The following is a 16,355-nucleotide window of genomic DNA, read 5'->3' as shown; positions in this document are numbered from 1 at the left end:
AGCCACTTAGAGTTTAATCCCCTCTCTGTTAAGAATTCTTTTGGAGGAACACAGGAGTTGCTGTTTGGCACCTACAAGTGCATAGGAAACCTGTTGAGTGGAAAATGGCCCAAGTACCTAAGTCCTGAATGGATTCCTTGTTTGTGAAAGGCTTACTACACATGCCTGTGTTCAGAAAAAGGGTAGGGGGGATGGGAAGGGTGGTCAGATGAGAATACCAATATATTTCTGTCATATTTTAAAATGTAATAACAGTCACCTTCCAAAATATTTATTGGGCAAAATGGAAAATTGTTTGACCTAATAACTGTTTATATAAAAGTTAACAAATGCTTTAGGAAATAATTTGTAAAGGACACCAGATAGTAAGAAAGAATTGTCTGTTTGCAAAATACTTTTTTAGTTTTCTTAATATACCCATCTATGTTTGTTGTGGGGAAGCAATAAAGTGGCTTTCAAATAATACAAAATGGTTGCAAAAGTTTATTTTACATAAACAAAATATTTAACGGTAGGATGAAAAGATAGGAGCTGGAAGCAATCTGGATTCTGCTTCTCCAAACCTGAGCATATGTAAAAGAAAGACTTTAGCAGATGGTCTAAATCCCCTTGAGTACATGGGCTCAGTTCAACACTGATTTGGGATTATTCATTCAAAGTCCTTGGTCTTCTGGAACTTTACTAAGGTAGGTAAGAATAAACCATGTCATTCAATTTGAGCATTGTAATTTGTCTAGTATGATTCAGAGAGTTAGTAAGGTAGCTTTTATGCTTGGGGAAAAAAAAAAAAAACAACCAGTAACAATGCTCCAACATGCATGTTGACTATGGTTGGTGTAGACCATTTCCTTAGAAAATCAACTAACTTTTACATTGTTCTGACTTCAAAAACTAACCTTGATGAAGGAAATATGATTCTATCTTCTGTATTTGAGGCAAAGATAGGCAGACAGTGAATACATGGGATACCAGAATCAGGCCTTCAAAAGAATCATTCAGCCAGGAATAATGAATTGACTCTAAGAAGATAAGGCTTATTGTGAATAAATATAAATTTCATCATTTTGGGCACAGACAAATAAAAACTGAAAAGAAAAAAAAATCTGTAAAGTTGTTAAGTAGGGCGTATGGAATTTAGCAGAAACAGCAGCTTGCTGTATTAGTCAGAGTTCTGCAAAGAAACAGAACCAATAGCATACAACTCTCTCCCTCTGCCTCTCCCTCTCCCTCTATCTCTGTCATCTATCACCTCATTTCTCTCCGTCATCTTCTCTCTACATACTCTTATGACTATATTTAATGTTGGTAACATGGAGAGGAGTTAGATGCATTTTTAAAAATGATGATGATGATGAAGAAAAATTGATTAATATTGTGCCATTCAGGAAGAAATTCAGAGAGTGAATAATTTTCCATAGACATTGCATTTTCATCCATAACATGTTTCTTTTTTTAATTTAAATTTTATTTTATTTTATTTTATTTTATTTTATTTTATTTTATTTAGAGAGAGAGAGCTCACACACAAGTAATGGAGGGGCAGAGTGAGAGAGAAAATCTTAAGCAGGCTCCATGCTCAACACAGAGCCTGATGTAGGGCTTGATCCCAAGACCCTGGGATCATGACCTGAGCTGAAATCAAGAGACAGACGCTCATCTGACTGAGCCACCCATGCACCACCATAGCATATGTTTCTATAGGTCAAAGCCACAGGTTTGAAAAACTAAATAATATTTTGTTCTTTGTCTCTATTCTCAGTTTTGTTAGAATAATGCTACTGAATACCTTCCTGAATGTGTCAAAAAGTAGTGGTGATGTTATGACCTATCCACTTTGATGTGATTATAATAAAACTAATATCAAGATGGTACATCTGTACTTAGTATATTCCCCCTTCAAGATGTACTTTATTATGTGATAAAAATATATAAATTAAACCATGATGTTGTTTCTCATGGTTATTTAGTATAATGAATGTATAAACGGGTGCACAAAATTCACTCTGTGACTCAGATAAATGTGACTACCAGCTAATTGGGCAGTACTATCTAAAAAGAACAAGATCAGGGGCGCCTGGGTGGCGCAGTCGGTTAAGCGTCTGACTTCAGCCAGGTCACGATCTCGCGGTCCGTGAGTTCGAGCCCCGCGTCAGGCTCTGGGCTGATGGCTCGGAGCCTGGAGCCTGTTTCCGATTCTGTGTCTCCCTCTCTCTCTGCCCCTCCCCCGTTCATGCTCTGTCTCTCTCTGTCCCAAAAATAAATAAAAAATGTTGAAAAAAAAAATTTAAAAAGAACAAGATCAGAGTGCCTGGGTACAGTCAGTTAAGTGTCCTACTCTTGATTTCAGCTCAGGTCATGATCTCATGGTTGTGAGATCAAGCCTGGCGTTGGGCTCTGTGCTGGGCTCCATGCTGGACTTGGAACCCATTTAAGATTCTCTTTCTCCCTCCCCCTTTGTCTCTCCCCCTACCTCTCTCTCTCTCAAAAACAAACAAACAAAAAAACCCAAAAAAACCCCCAACCAAACAACAACAACAACAACAACAACAACTCACAAAGAATAAATACATATTAAACAAAATCTTAGCAGGAAACTATCTCATTTTTTTCTAATAAGAAAATACCACTGATGTTTCAGACTTCTAGACAAAGTGGCAAACTGGTAGCTCCAAAGTGTAATCCAGTCCAAATATGTGAAAATGATTTAGAAACATGAGGCAGCATGTAAAAGTCAGGTGGTTGCAAATAAAATCCTTGATCTGCTCTTTTCTTGAAAAACTTGAATTTCTCACAATGTTGTATAATGTATTCCTGGTTGGCAACAATCTCCTGAAAATGTGTAACCATTTTTGCCTTTAGGCAAGCTTTGTGCTCTCCAATTGATTCCTTCCTGCCACTATGTGTCCTATGCCCATTCACCAGGGGGCTCACATCACTTAACTTAAATTATCTTCCAGTCTTTGTAGTCCTTGAAGTTTTGTTTCCTGTTCTTTAAAAGAGATGATGGCCAATTTAACCAAAGAGTTCATGACAAACTCCCACCATTCTGGAATGTGTATTGAGACTACTGTGGAATCCTAGGTTTCTAGCTTAGAAAGTTCTTAGATTTTTTTTTTTTTTTTTTTGGTTTTAAAAGGAATGGGCCTGCCTTATTATGACAATAGAGATATGATTAGAATAATTTTTCCTACCATTATCCAGTTTGTGGCTTTCAACAAAGATTTGCTGGAAATATGAACCACAATTTCAGTGCTTTTATTGGCAAATAGGGCCATACTGGTGACTGATACAGTAATTGCACTTCTGTAGACCTCAGTACTCCAATTTATAATTATTTTAAATTTAATGCTTTTGATTAGGTATTTCCAGAAATGAGAGTGCTTAAGTAATCCAAGAAACAAGGAAATGCCTTATAAATGTAGGGATGATTTAAAAGCTTTCTTGAAAGTATTCAATATCAGATACCTAGTAAAGCTAGTTCCTGGAATTGATCATCTGTAAATAAATAACTAGCAAGAAATTGTAGTACTGTAAATGCTGTAATCACCATGAATTCTTCATTGAAAGCATCTAGAATATATCAGTAAATCTTTCATATAGGGGAATTTCTAGAAATACCTGAAAAACTAGAGGTTTTAAGTATCATGTGATATAAGAGCAACAATCTATCAGTATTTCCACTGATGGTCTTAAAGTAATATATTCAAATTCCTTTAATAACATTTTCCCCTTTTGTGGTGCAACAATGCCTACCATACAATAACATATAAACCTTATTGCCACTTGCTAACTTAACAACTAACAGTTTATGCTGATCAAGAGGTAAGGCTAATTTATTCAGGTTTTAGACTCTTGAGATTAGAAATATTTGGTAAAATTATTTGTTGAACTGGGAAATCAATTGCACTTATGTATAAAGCTTGTGTGGACCCTCTTCCAAGTGCGGCTAAATCTGCTTTTATAATTTGTCCACAATTCAGTGTGGACTGAAATCCCACTAGGACATAGGGCCAGTTTATTTGTGTATAAGAGTACATGGTTTACAACTCATTTTATAAGTACCTGAAAAACCTTTGGCTCCTACAACTCAGCTCTGCAGTGAGAAACCCATGGGGGTAGAGCTACAAGATGCCCACCTGACAGTAGAAAAATGAACAGTAAATTGGTTGGAGAATCTACGATACCAAAAACTACTTTCTGGCTGCTGCATTAATTGATTATATCAATCAAAGTAAAAACTTAACATATATACATTTATGAGTTCCTTTATATCATTGAGTTTGGGTCCATTTTATTATTTTTTTAAACAAATTTTTTTATTAGCTTTTAATTTTGACTTTCTTAGCTTTCTTTCAAGAAATCCTTACTGAGAACCTATTTTTTAAATGTTTATTTATCTTTGAGACAGAGAGAGACACAGCATAAGCAGGGAAGGGGCAGAGAGAGAGGGAGACACAGAATGTGAAGCAGGCTCCAGGCTCTGAGCTGTCAGCACAGAGCCCGACACAGGGTTCGAACTCACGAACTGTGAGATCGTGACCTGAGCCAAAGTCGGACACTTAACGGACTGAGCCACCCAGGCGCCCCAGAGTTTGGGTCCATTTTAAAACAAAAAGGAATCCTGAAAAAAAAAAAAATCTGAGGCTAAACATTCAGATGGTAAAAAATTTCTTCAAGCATAGAGTTATAAAGTCCTTATATTTATTTTATAATACAATTCTTTATTGTGAAGCTAGAACTTTGCTTTAATAGAATACTATGATATAACTGGGTCTTCTTTACCTTTTCCTGTTACCTTGAAAGAAGCATATTTCCCCACTTATAAGTTATAAGAAAGAGTTACAGACATTTTCTGTAATCCTTCACCTTCTTTGCTCATTCATTTATTCAAAATATATTATTGAGTACCACTGATATACTAGGTGTTCATTCTCCTGGGTATGAGGCAAACATTAGGGAACAAAGAGAATCCGCAACAGGGATTACATTCAGGTATACATCAGGAGGGAGAAGACCTGTAAGTAAGTTAATTATGTAGTATGCTCGAAAAGGATAAGTGCTTTACAGCTGGATGAGATGGAATCATCTGGGAAGCAAGTGTGCATATTGAGGTGAAGAGGGCAAAGACTGAACCCGGGGAGAAATTCCATCACGGAGAGATAACTTTGTGAGAGACAGTGGAAATCAACCTTTATCCCTTGCCCGTGACACAAACTTATGGTCAGTGTCAACTTCATCATTCCAGGTTTGACTCTAGTAACAAAAAACCAAAATCTCACCATTATATAGTGAGAAGATACTTATACTGAATGATAGAAAGGCCGGAACTCTCCTGTAAGCAAGATCCTGGCATACTGACTAATTAACTGTGTTTTATTATAGCTCCATGAGACAGGGAGGCCTTTTTACTTTCATTTTCTAGCCTGAGCTGTTTAGTCATTGAGGGTTTAGTTAAAAGACTTTTAAAGGAAGTTGGGAGTGAGCCATGTAGTTTGAGGGAATAGTTGGTTACTGGTCAGGGTGCCTTTGCAGTCTGAATTCAACCTTCTCTAGGAACTAAAGGGCATTCATTGGTTGCCTTTCCTCTGATTATGAAACATTAAGTAAATCCTTTTTTTGGACAGGATAACTGCTCAGATTTCCACTTCTGGTGCTATCAAATACTGATGAATATTTTATATAGCTAAAATTATTCCCTGATACAAGCATATGCTGCATGTACAACTAATCAAATATTCAGCCAAGTCACATAGCTTGTACGACAAGAAATCCCCTAATAAAGGGCTCAGAGTTTTCAGCAAACTGGTAAAATTCTCTCTTAGAAGCTAGTGGAATGTGTGACATTACTGTTCACTACATTTTAATGGCAAAATAATAACAAATAATGTCAGTTACTTTATCTCAACTGTTTTATCTTTTCCTTGCTGAAAGCCTCTAATGGAATTACTGTCTTTTTAGCTAACCAACTTATAGAGAATGTGGGTAGGTGGTTTCAATATTTATGAAATGCTCATTTTCTCATAGGGTGGAGGCTACTGATTTTTTTCTGTAAATGGCAGAATTTATTAATTGATGCTTGAGCCTGTTGCATGTTCACTTTAACTTTCGAGAAGGTAAAGAACGTGGCAGACACATATTCAAAGCAAAACCTGAAACACTGCTTGAAAACATCTAGCTCAAAAACTTCATTATAGAGGAAAACACCCTCTACACAGCGAAGAAAAGCTTCAGTTCCTGTCAGCATAATTAGGAAGCCCTGAAAGAGATTTCTTAGGATCATTTTTATGTTTTTAATAAGAGTTCTTAACCAAAAGAATATATAGGGAAATTTATATTAATGGTATTCAAAAAATTGGTAGATTCATGTATCTCATATTTACTCACGAGTAGAATAGAATTATAAGTTTATGGAGCTGACACTTCTCTGAAAAACATGAACCTGATTTGTTTGGTATAAAAAGCACCAACTCTCTCTCAACACTAAACAGGACATAGAAGGCGATGTGAATAGCCTCCAGCTATTATTTTTTAGTAGTTATGTTAGCTTTAAGTTCACTTACCATTTAGGGAAAGAACTTGGTTCAGGGAATGGACTAGAAATCTTGAAAGGCTGAACTCTTAGATTTTAATCTCAGTTCACAGTAGCCATAGGCAACTAGCCTCTGTCACAGAAGCAATTGAGAACATAAATGTTGTTAAAGTATCTTGAGCCAATTGAATAAGATAAAATTTTATAAAGATATATGCCAGGGTATTACTGATAAAGCAATGTGCTTTTTCAGGATAGCCATTATTATTAAACAGCTGGCGGAGTAATATAAATCCACACAATGGGCTTCAATCTGCCACATGGTCATCCCTAAGCACAGTAGTACATAAAGTAAAGCTTTGCTTTGGTCAGAATATCTTGAAAAGCTTTCCATGGTGCCTGAATCCCAGCTTCCCACTTTCCTTTCCAATGAGAAATCAGAATAGTTACTGGGGTGGAAGGCTTAGATGACGTCCAACTGGGTCCAAAGGCTCCAAAGGCTGGTGGGCTGTGTTGTTTGGAGGCCCCTAAACAAAAGCAAGGATTATGAAGCGGGTTCAGTGTCTAACTCCTTTACAATTGGGTCCTGTTGGGTTTTTTGCATTGACAGCCTCTTAGTCATTATTATCCCAATCAAACCAGTTTTCACGATGATATTCCATATCCCATTTTCATCGCTACATGAAATGTAGTATTGAAAGGGCCAGGCATCTTTCACAGAGCATAACAGGACATTGATAACTGTGCAGATTGACTCCCAATGCAATCTCAGGCCTTGTTTCTTACTTTATGATCTTTTTTTTTTTTTTTTTTTTTTTTTCTGGACCAGCAGGCTTTCCCTCATCAGGCTGACGATGGCTCACTTCACACATAACCACTCAAGACTTCTGTGCAGCATAAAATAGAAGATCAAAAGCAGGTAGGAGAAGAGGAATAAAGGAATGAATTGAAAATTGAAAGGGATGTAGTTGGAAGGAAACAAAGGTTTATAAAAGATGAGCTCAAGTTTCATGTTGGTGATGATTAGTCTTGCAAAACCTTCTGAGACCATGGAAGCATTTGCTTGTCGAAAATCCAGGTTTTCTCTCTCTCTCTCTCTCTCTCTTTTTAAAGGCTTTTCATAATGAGCAACTCTTTTCTCATTTGAAGGGTTGAATCTTTTTTGAAAGAGTTTGGTAACACCAGGCATTTGAACACTCAGTCACATGCAGCAGAACCAGGCACATGGAGAACAGCTGATTCCACAAAACCAAGGGCTTGGGTAAGTGCCCGGCGCTGAAGCCACCTAAAGTGACTGCAAATGCTGTGTTTTTTGTAAGCACAGGAAATTCATTTTAATTTAATAATCTTTTATGATATAAGGCCATCTCTGGTAAAACTCTTCTGGTAGTGTGGTTCCATTGATGGGTAGGGGTTGGGCTGGGGAGTCTCTTAAATATCTCAAAAGGAAACGAAAAACATCTTCCCATATTTGAGGGCAGAAAGCTATAAAGAAAATTTTATGTTGTGAACTGCAGTGTCATCCCGAACATTTGGGTTGGATTTGGAGAAAGGACTTAATCTTTTGGCAGCTTATTCAATTTTGAAGTTAGAGCCTGAGGTCAAAAGTTGTACATGATTTGCTACACCATTGTATATCAGGCTGCAATTCCATCCGCTGTCCCCTGCCAGTCGGCCACAGTCCACAGATGTTCCATTAATGAGATATCAGGATCCCATCCTACCAGAAAATCTGGTTGAATATGGGTGGCATCATCTCTAATTATGAAGACGATATTATTGAAAATAATTATAGTTTGATTTTCTTTTAAATAAGAATAATTTTAATAATGAGCCTAGTATTATTAGAATTGACATGGGATCTCATGTAACCTGGGAGTTATCATGGCGATTCCCATTTCTTGGGTGACCTCTAAGTCTCCTTCCATTCTAAGATTGCCTTTGGTAAAACCAGTTGTTTTTGATGTTAGAGAGAAGACCTTACTTCTTAGGTTCATGTATTTGAGATAATAATCTTTTTGGTTCTCAGGAGTATGACATTATTTGTTTTGCTACTGTGAATTGGCTTCTTACAATTCATTTTATGGGCCAAAGAAAAACAATCTAAACTGTCAGTTTAAATAACTTTGGTAGCAACAGCAAAGAGGTTGAATTTAGTTAAAAGTTTAATATTTCTTTAATACATAATAGAATATTTCTTTATTTCATTTTTCAGTCAGTAGCTTTATCTTATGAGACACATATCAGAGCTATTATTTGAACACTGTTCCTAGTTATACATTTTTTAATGTTCCTCAGTGATTTTTTTAAGTTTTTCTTTACAGAGTATTATAATACTTGGCTAAATATAAAAATCTATAAATATGCTGTATGTACTTTCATTTTAGGCATTTTCTGCAATGTCCTCAAAATAAAATATAGTAATGGTTATTGTTAATAGCCACATAATGTAATAGCCAGATCATGCTAGATATCGTAACAAATTCTACATTCCTTTCAAGACATTTAAAGCTCCCCCTCCCCCGCTTTTAAGAAAGCCTATGATAATGATCCAGAGGATATTAAAAAATCAGAATTTTCTGCTAGGAAATCTTATTTCAAAGGTAACTTTTGAACCATGAGCAGATGCTCAGACTGTAATCTATTTAGTTATGGCATCAAACAGTGAATTACTGAAGATTGTGTTTTTTTAGCTTTTTCAATAGCTTGGATAGCATTAAAATCATTAGTAGAGGATGATAATCTTTTGTATCATTTAAACACCTATTAGCAATGTTTGCTTGCAAGGAATTCAATTTTTTGGTTAATTTACCAAATCTGTGCTCTTTTTTTCTTCTGTATTTAAGCTGGAATTTAAACTGGGTCAAGACTATAAATTAAGCTTGATCTGGTTTGCCGTGTTTTGCTTCCATTACAAAATGTTGTAACTAAAAACCAGGCATAACAGCTTTATCAAGACATGATAAAGTAAACGTTAGACTGACCTTTATAGATTCAGAGTCATGGCTGATTGTTAAAGTATCTAAGTTGATTTTGAGTGGGGAATTACAGGAATTCCAAACTCTCAAGGCTTCAGTGATGTGGGAAAGAAAGGTACACCTCAAAAAAGTAAATGATTGACTTGACCAGTTTGATAATACTTTGCCGAATATGGAATGAATGTCATGGGAAGTGTTTTATTAATAATGACCAGTGGTTTTTACCAGGGCTTACAGAAAAATGTATTAATGAAAAAAATAATAAAATGATATTAGTTGAAAGGAATCTCCTGAGAAATGTATTGTGTCTTGTCCCCCAGACATATGTATTGTGTTATGTAGAGTCATACAGTAATGTTTAAAGCAGGGTTGGCAAGGCCCACAAAGTAAATATGTTTAGTCTTTGTGGGTCTTTGTCAGGACCACTTAAAGCTGCCATTGTAGCTCAAAAGCAGCCCCAGAAAATATGTATACAAATGAGTGTAGCTATGTTCCAATAACATTTCATTAGTAGACACTGAAATAAGAATGTCACATAATGTTCCCTTTTCATGAAATATTATGTTTTTTACTCTTTTTCAAGCATTAAAATATGTGAAAACTGCCTTTTTTTCATGGTCCATACAAAAGTAGATGTTGGGTAGAATTAAGCCTGCAGGCCATAGGTCACTGACCCCTTGCTTAAAGTGTTAATTTTCTAGAACTCACAATAAGGTATAATAGTACACTAAGAAATCTAAAAAAACAAAATTACATGACTGGATTTTTACGGATTTTTTTAAAAAAAAAACAAGAACGTTTAGAAACTATTATAGTGCCAAACCTTGAAGAAAAATAAAAAGCTGCTAAGCCTTAAGAACAGCAAAATTAAGTTATATTAATATGGCAATTTTGTTATTTCTATTGCTATGTATGTGAAAGTTCCAGATGCTAAAGACAAAAGGTATTTTTTTAGCTTGTTAAAAGGTGGTGGAAGTTAAATGAAAACATTAATAGCTTTATTTGTTTATAAAGTTCAGATTGTCTGTAAAATGATGTTAATTTCAAATTTTCACTAAGACTATAGTCATTTAATATGAAACTGCATCACTAGAAAGAGTAAGAACAGATGAAGACTGCTTAGTATCATATGTTAGAATTTAAAGTATATTTGCTCAAAAATGCTTAACTAATAAGTAATCAGAGCTCATATAACTACACTGTCTCTCAGTTGAACATACCGTCATTAACCCACTGAACATAAACCTGTAAATTACATGAGAATAGTGCTTTCAAATTAAACCATTTTTTAGATAACTTATAATTTGGAATTAGAAAGAACTATGGATAACTTTCTATTTCAAATGTAATTTGTCATAATTTGGATATAAGAAGTTAAAATAATTGAATAATAAAAAACTACTAATCTTTTAGAGACTTAAAATCATTACCATAGGATATATACGTCTTAAAAACTTATGTGTATTTGTGTATAATGCACTTTTGTGCTCATACATGCGAATTCTGGCACAGCAATTCTATTTAGAAACTTATTTTGAATAAGTATTTGAAATTAAAGTAATATATTTCTGGTTTCTAAAAATTCCTTGCTTTGTCAATTCTATCATAGGAATGTGTGCCATCAATGTTAATGGAATGAAAAGGAGACTTAGCAAGGGATTGTATTAAGTTTGATGCTTTTTAGTTTATAAAAGCTCAAAAAAATATTTACAGGGCATTAAAAAGTACTAGCTGAACATTTTTTTTTAAAAAGTGAAACAATTACTTAAAGCTATTTAGAAAACACTAAAAGTATGAATATTTTTTAAAAAACTGAATCAATTAACTAATTCAAGTAATTTTTAATCCAAGAGTTTTATATATGTAGATATATTCTTAGACCTCAATCTCATTTTCTTTTGTTTTAAAATCATGTAAAAATAAATATAAATTACCTCTAGTAGCGGGTGGGTTTAAAGATTTTAATTTAATTAATGTTAGTTGAAATTGAAAATTTTCATTAATGATATAATCTTTAAAAATTAAAGCATTATCCTGATCAGGACTAGATGTTGGTATACTTGATTTTCTACATTTTGGCAATATGGTGTTGTCTCTTTTATACCACAAATATGATAGTAATTTATTTAACCAACATTTCTTGAGAATCTACAGTGGACATGGCACTTTGTTAGATCCTAAGTACAAAGGTGAGCATAATACTCTTGCTTTTTTTTTTTTTTAATTTTTTTTTAACGTTTATTTATTTTTTGAGACAGAGAGAGACAGAGCATGAACGGGGGAGGGTCAGAGAGAGGGAGACACAGAATCTGAAACAGGCTCCAGGCTCTGAACTGTCAGCGCAGAGCCTCACGCGGGGCTCGAACTCACAGACCGCGAGATCATGATCTGAGCCGAAGTCGGCTACTTAACCGACTGAGCCACCGAGGCACCCCATAATACTCTGCTTTTATGAAGCTGACAGGTTTACTAGGGGAAAACAAAGATGTACATCTAAGTCATCTGGGGTAAGTTTGAACCTCCTCTCCCACAGAGACATTTGGCAGTATCTGGAGATATTTTGGGGTGTCATGACTTGAGTGGGAGTACTCCTGGCATGGAGTGAGAAGAAGCCGGGGATACTGTTACACATTGTACAATGTTGTTAAAACATCCTATAAAAAACAATGATCTAGACTAAAATGTCAACAGTGTTGACGCTGATAAGCCTTGACTTCAACGTAGTACATTTTTAGATCTGCTGTTATACAATGGCACAGAGACTCTGGCAGAAACTGAATAGGAAATGGTCAAGGCTACAAGCAGAAAGTGTTGTCTTGTTAGAGGAATATCTGAAAGAAGAGCTATATGTGAACAAACTCAAAAAGTTGATTGGAGAGATGTTCCTGATAAGAGGGGGTGGAGTTGGGAAGAGGAGCTTTGCAGACTGAGACAGCAAAATGAGCAAAAGAATGAATGTGTGTGTGAAATAACTTCTCATCTTTGGGAATGATAAGTGTAGAGTGGGTAGAATGGGTACTGGAGAAGAGAGATCTGAGGTTGGGCAGGTAAGTAGCAGTCTTATGTCAGAAGTTTTTTCTTTCTTTTGTTTTGCTACATCATAGAGTTGGGTTTTCCCCTGAAGGGTGTTGAAGATGATGAAGGGTTTCAAGAAAGGACATCACATGGTCAGGCAGTCTATTTGTAGGTTTTATCAGCCGTGGTGTCAAGTGTCATGATTATTTAAGGAAACACATAATACTACATCATTTGATCAGAGAAGAGCCATACGAAGAAAATGTCTCCCAGTGGGAAAAAAGGATCCCTACTTTTTTTCCTATAAATGTTTTGCTTCTGATTGTATACTTTTCACTTTATTGGTCAGAACCACATGAAAGCAATAAAAACTCAACCTACTTTAATTTATGTAGTTTTGTAAATGTATTCTGTTGCTGACTGGCTGAGTTCCACAGGCCTAAGCCACCATGTTGTGGTATTAGGTAGCATTGTCCTTTCTTAGAGGTTCTGTTTTCAGATTTCTGTTATGGAGCCGTGATGAATTACAAAAAAAAAAAAAAAAAGGAATCTGCTTACTACTAAAAAAAAAAAAAGACAACTATAAATGAAATCTCAACTATAGCAAAACCTTGTTCTTTTATCTCAGTGGTTCTCAACTCTGGATGCCCCGTAGAATAAGTGGGGGGAGAGATTTGGGTATCTGTATTTCTTAAAACTCCTCAGGTTAACTAGGAAATATTAACTTCACATTTTTATTTGGGTTTTTAATTTCTCTTTAAATTTTCTCCAATAAATGTATCTTCTTATTTCTATTAAAGATTAAAATGAATTTTAATTGTTTTGGGCATACAACAGCTTTTAAAAAGTGGCTTTCGGACAGTGATACAGAACAAGAGGAAACTAGTGTATGATTTCTTACACGAAATTCACAGGTTGGATGAGTCTCACTCAGGTAGCTAGTTAACTAGAGAGAACTAGAGATTTGAACATGGAATTTTGAACAGTGATATTTATGCTTTCTAGTGGTCTTATTTTGTACTGCCTAGCTCTCTGATTGCTTGATCAAGGTGACTAATAAGCATGGTGCAGTGAAAGAAAGGCTAAGAGTTTGATTTTCTTAGCTATAGATCAGACCTCTCATCCTAGACAGCTGCCTTAAAAATGTGGGGTTTTATTGCTAAAATGCTACAGGAGATTGTACTGTGTTCCTGTGATTGTACCAACAGAATTCATCCCTGCAAAAAAGTAACTAAAAATGCCAGTCCTAATCCTTCATTAACTCAATAAAAGCTACTAATTCCCTGATCTGTGCAAGGAGATGACATTTTTTTTCATCCATCAGGAAACAGAAAGGAAAAGAAGGTTCAGTTCTCATTCCCTATGGATTATTTATAACATTGTGCCAATGGGCAAAGGAGAAAACACTGTCGTTTATGAGTTGTCTTCTCTACAGCTTCTGGAATATATATATATATATATATTTTTTTTGCATTTCCCTTCTTTGCATCAAAGCATTCCCTCTGTGGAAAAATTTCTTCTATATACTCATTGTCTTCTAGTTTCCTTCCTAATTTTCTCCTTCAATTCACAAACTTTCTTAACCAAGTATCTATTGCCTCTACTTCCTTAATATATATTTATAACAAACATCCTCCTAAGACATAAACAAATAAATAATCAATCCCACTCTACAATCCTACTTCAAGTCCTTACTCAGAGCATGGGAAATACATTTTTTCTCAACATCTTTTTGTGGGGACCTCAGTCTGGGAATGACATTTTACCTTAGCTTGCTTCTTCTGTGAAGCCAATCAATGTTTGTAGGTAGGGACATTCAGCTCATGGGGACCATGTTGCTACCTTGTTCTAAACCAGTGAGTTTCAAACTTTCCAATATAACTCACAGTCAGATATTTACATTGTAATCTAGTATACACTCATCCAAACATGCATACATACATAGTTTGTACATACAAATTTTATAAAAAATATTCTATTTGACTCTATTCCATTATCTTCCATCCTATACTATCCCAAACTATTCTATTTCATGAGAAATGTTGTTCTTGACCCACTAAACTAATATCCTAGTACAATAATTATTTAAAAAGATTCTTCTCATCTAAACCCATGATTTTCAACAAGGTCTGAGAAGTGTAGAGATAGTTTGAAACCTCTCACGAGGTGTACAGGTAGTTTGAAAACAAAGCTGTTTTTGTTGTTCAATGAAGACTTGTGTTTAGTGAAGAGGATTATCTTATTTAGATTTTCAAATATCACATGTAGGAGATAATGAGATTGTTTCAAAGATGTCATTTCTATTCTTCTCATTTATAGTTTATCCTTTTTGTGGGTCATCCAAGAATAACTAAATACTTATTGCCATTCATTTGGCAATTAATTATGTATTGCTGGGTGACATCTTTTGTGTAAATCTGTGGGTCAGAGACATTTTTGTCATGATGAGCCTCAGTTTTCAAACTGTTCTTGTTGGAATATTTACCACAATAGTACAAAATAAACTCTCCTAAAGAAGTGGGATCTCCATGTCTGAAGGATTTGGGTTAAATTTTCCAAAGGCCCTGATTTACAGTTATGATACATTATCCATAATCTTATCCACCATAATATATCCAACTGCTTACCTCCTTCTTTCTGTTCACCTGCTTCCCTCTCACTTACTGATGAAGATCCACTGTAAGGGCCTTACCTACTGTGGCCTGCAGCTATCTCTACAGCTCTCTTGGGGCTTCAGATCCCAGACACAAATTTTGGTTTATGAGACAGAAACTGAAATGTTGTAACTAGAGTTATAGCTTATATTCCTAGCACTGGCTATTGCAAGGGCTATGATTTTGTTTGAATTATTTTCATCTCATTGAAGATACAAAAGCTCATAAGTTCACTTCTTAGAAGTGATAACTATCCTCCCTTTCAGAACTTTCATTCTTCAATGTCTTGACATCATTGACTTTGATCCTATAAATAAATTAGGCTTATTTCTGCTTCTTTCCTGTAATGCTACTAGAAAAAGGATAAAATATTTTTTCAAAGGTTCTGTAACCTAGGTATAATTATTTAGTCACTTAGATTGTCCTTATTTTATAGATAACAAGAAAGTCCAAGAGAGGTAAAGGTACCTAAGGTACCACAGTTAGAATAAGTGAGCTGTAGCTCACTTGATTTTGTTTTTATTATAAATTTCAAATATACAAGAGATCAAAATAATAGCATAAACTAATGTTTTGCCCTAGTTTCCACATACACACACACACACCCTTTTTCTTGATGTCATTAAATTTTTTTAAAAGTTTATTTATTTTTGAAAGAGAGAGAGAGAGAGAGTGTGAGCAGGGGAGGGTCAGAGAGAAAGGGAGACAGAATCCGAAAAAGGCTCCGGCCTATGAGCTGTCAGCATGGGGCCTGATGCAGGGCTCAAACTCACAAACCATGAGGTTGTGACCTAAGCCAAAGTCGGATGCTTAACCGACTGAGCCACCCACGGGCCCTTTGATAAGTCATTTTAAAACAGAAATACTGCTGATACTTGAACATCAGGATTAATGATTAATTCTTTCCTTTTAATTACTGATTTTCAGAGTGAGGATTTGATGTAATGATCACCTCCAGGGATCTATGAATGGTCTTTCTAATTTTTGATGTAGAAACAATTAATTAACATGGAGCTAACTGAAATGTTGACATATGAGGATTTAAACTTTATGTTCTTCCTGATTTCAACACTGATATTTAAGTAAAGCTTTTGTATATACATACTACTTGATCTGACTGGCTAAAACTTTTGTGGATCTGATTTTGTCATGGCCAAAGGTATCATGTTTTGTGTATAT

At 35.2% G+C, this 16,355-nt stretch overlaps 1 protein-coding gene across 1 annotated transcript in view; it reads left to right on the top strand.

Annotated features, from left to right (window-relative positions):
- Positions 1-587: 587 nt before the first annotated feature.
- ZPLD1 (zona pellucida like domain containing 1) overlaps positions 588-16,355 on the top strand; it is a 75,131-nt gene continuing 59,363 nt past the window's right edge. The window contains exons 1-3 of the mRNA XM_058731529.1: positions 588-686; positions 7,362-7,448; positions 7,679-7,790. The gene's annotated coding sequence lies outside the window, so the exon portion shown is untranslated. The remainder of the gene's footprint in view (positions 687-7,361; positions 7,449-7,678; positions 7,791-16,355) is intronic.

This window comes from Neofelis nebulosa, chromosome 5 (assembly GCF_028018385.1).
Source record: "Neofelis nebulosa isolate mNeoNeb1 chromosome 5, mNeoNeb1.pri, whole genome shotgun sequence".
In the NCBI taxonomy this organism is placed as follows: Eukaryota; Metazoa; Chordata; class Mammalia; order Carnivora; family Felidae; genus Neofelis; species Neofelis nebulosa.
This window is presented reverse-complemented; position numbering and strand designations above follow the sequence as displayed.